Source organism: Frankliniella occidentalis, unplaced genomic scaffold (genome assembly GCF_000697945.3).
Source record: "Frankliniella occidentalis isolate FOCC.00 unplaced genomic scaffold, Focc_3.1 Scaffold98, whole genome shotgun sequence".
In the NCBI taxonomy this organism is placed as follows: domain Eukaryota; kingdom Metazoa; phylum Arthropoda; class Insecta; order Thysanoptera; family Thripidae; genus Frankliniella; species Frankliniella occidentalis.
Window position 1 is genome coordinate 715,951 of NW_026267227.1, and position 2,894 is coordinate 718,844.

Genomic DNA, 2,894 nt, shown 5'->3' on the forward strand with positions numbered 1-2,894 from the left:
AAATATGCATAGTTCTGTGTGTGAGATTGTTATAGCCCTTCACTGACAAAGCCCAATAAGCGCGAGGAGACCATAACAAACCATGATTACTTTTCGTCGTAAGATTTATCATCAAAAGAGTTTCGCGGCAGTGCTTTTTTACCCTTCCCCCCGATGCTTGGGCGCGTGAGCACGCCCCCGCCCGAGACTATCGCTGACACGCGTGACACACGTGCGGCGAGACACGCGAGCGAGCAGAGCGAGCAGCAGGCACGTCGCCGCCGGTCACGTCGCGCCGGAGAGCCAGTTGGGCTGCCTACCTTGTGGGCGTGGTGCGCCGCCGCCGGGGCCGGGCCTGCAGACAGAGAGACCAACATTGAGCGAGACAATACAGGCTAAAGTGCACCGCCAATGCATTGGACACACCAAACTGTGCGAGTGAGCGGTGTGTAAACCTCGTAAATTCGCGATATGTTTTGTAATTAATATTTACGAAATGTGTTGTAAATTTTAGACACCCAATCTTTCTTGTCGATGAATTCCAAATCGATACACATAGTGTTTGTAATCTGTTATTTTTTTAAAAAAAAAAATGAACTGTAATTTTACGACACGCTTCATGGAAAATTTTACCGTGAAACCTAGTGAATGTCGCACACTTTGTCGATGTGTGAACTCCCGCTCGATCACTTGTTCACCTGTAGTGAAAGGTGTGAACGTCCCTTGGAATTTAGCTCACCTGATAACCCCAGAAAAGTTTGCAAAAGGAAATCCAGACGCCTGCAAGTGTGCGCCACTGACACTCGCACACGTGGGTTTTTCTGTGTGTTAGCGTTCCACACAGAGTGCAGCTAAAGTGCAGCCCTCGTGCCGCTCTGAAACGGACACGTCCCCGCGCGTGACACTTCCAACCGTCACCGCAATAACTGAACTGCCACAGCATTCGAGTCTTCAAGTATAATGAAAAACAAAAAGGTCACAGTAAATTTAAGCTCTCGGAAACCTACAATGTCAAATGATCTTTATAAGATACGTACATGGCATCGGTGCACCATGGTGTAAAATGTCCCACAAGCTGTAATTTGTGAATCATTTGGTTACATTTTCGGTGCGGTGCGGTAATTGATGTTGTTAAGTGTATGATTTTTTTATAAAAGAGTGGAAAAAATTTTCAGGGAAGTTGCTGAAAATTGAAATTTATATAGCCCTTCGAATTACATATTTTGAGACGAAATGTCTGTTTTCTTAAGTAGCCCCTGGTTGGCAAAATCAAATCACCCACTCGCGCTCTTCTCCTCTCGCCCGCCTTCCTCCCCACTCTCGGCCCCCATCCACAACCACTATAAAAACTGAGATAAGCTCCACGACCGCGGTCCAGCTGATGCGTGCTCTATCTTTACTACCCACACAGTGCGGCATCGTGTCCCATTGATTCGGTACACCGACGAAATAGTTGCGAAAATTTCAAGGTTTTCTTTATTAATGTATTCATTTTAAACAGTCCCCTACAGACTGTCTCTACCAGAAGGCACCCCCCCCTCCATTCCTCCTCGTTTTCGGAATACAAAGAGTTTTTTAGGTACCTACTTATAAAGTTTCTGCTGGTGGGGCTGGTGGTAAAAATGCAATCAAATAACTTAAAAATGAGAGTGCAGAATTTGCTAGCGGTAATGAATTCGAAACGGGCTGATAAGAATCCATAAGCTTTGTAAGCTAACGTGAACCTCAGAAAGAGGCGAAATAAGGTCACACTTACAGCTCAAGGCTGTAAACCTTTTTTCTTGATAAAACTCACCCGATGATGTCACACAAGTACTTATTCGTAAAAGATACCTGTCGACCGCGGCTAGGCGGAACGTACTTGCCACTACCACAAATAAGATAAGGACAAGGATAACCTAGCCTGGACGGTCAATGACGATGCAAAAAGTATGGTGTCATAACCTTATGAAATCACAATCATTGTAAGTAAACTGAGGAAGAGCACTCTCATTTCCCTATGGATGTGCTATCCGTATGTTATGGAGAATTTTGTGCTAACATATTATGGATCACAAATTATCCATAATATGGATAAAATTGTCCGTATTACAGACAATTTGATCCATATTACAGACATGCCCTCCTCCGTAAGGTATAGACCTTTCGTCCATACCGTACGGATGAAGGCATGTCTGTAATATGGATCAAATTGTCTGTAATACGGATAATTTTATCCATATTATTGATAATTTGTGATCCATAATATGTTAGCACAAAATTCACCGTAAGCGTGTCCATAAGGAAATGAGAGTGAACGTGTATGTCATTAGACAGATATCCCAAGTGGTGGATCACCACACTCTTCTTCTAGTTTACTACGCGTTTATATTTTCTATTCTCTCGTATGGTATCTCAATATGGGGTGGCTATGCCACTAAAAGTGACTTGAACAAGTTATTTAGTACACAAAATAATGCAGTGAGGATACTTTCAAATTTGCCAGCTTTTGCATCCTGTAGAGGATACTTCATAAAAAATAAACTCCTAATGGTACATGCACTATATGTATATAGATGCATCATCTTTACTCTGGCAAATCCAAAATACACAAGGCTGGTCAATTCCATACATGAGTACCCTACGCGAAATAATAAAAATATGCATATAGAACGCTCAAAATCAAACGTGGTAAAAGTTAATCCCTCCCACATGGGAGCGATATTCTTTAACAAATTGCCAGATGCACTCAAGGATGCCGTATCATTAAAAAAAAATTCCAATGTAGATTAAAAAATTACTTAATTGAAAGGTAACTGTACAGTTGGGAGGATTTATGAGTTGCTCCCCATGTCAAAAATGTCAAATGTTGCTCTGAAGTGCCTGTTTTTGCCCCCTCTCCTATCTGACTTATGCAATTGTGACCGCCATCTTTG

General features: G+C 42.5%; 1 protein-coding gene across 3 annotated transcripts in view; it reads right to left on the minus strand.

Annotated features, from left to right (window-relative positions):
- LOC113216632 (ras-specific guanine nucleotide-releasing factor RalGPS1) overlaps positions 1-2,894 on the minus strand; it is a 51,284-nt gene that overhangs the window by 22,379 nt on the left and 26,011 nt on the right. Inside the window, exon 2 of one of the 3 annotated variants that reach the window (XM_026436389.2) lies at positions 300-334. The exons of the other annotated variants lie outside the window; for them this stretch is intronic. The gene's annotated coding sequence lies outside the window, so the exon portion shown is untranslated. The remainder of the gene's footprint in view (positions 1-299; positions 335-2,894) is intronic. 3 annotated transcript variants of the gene reach the window in all.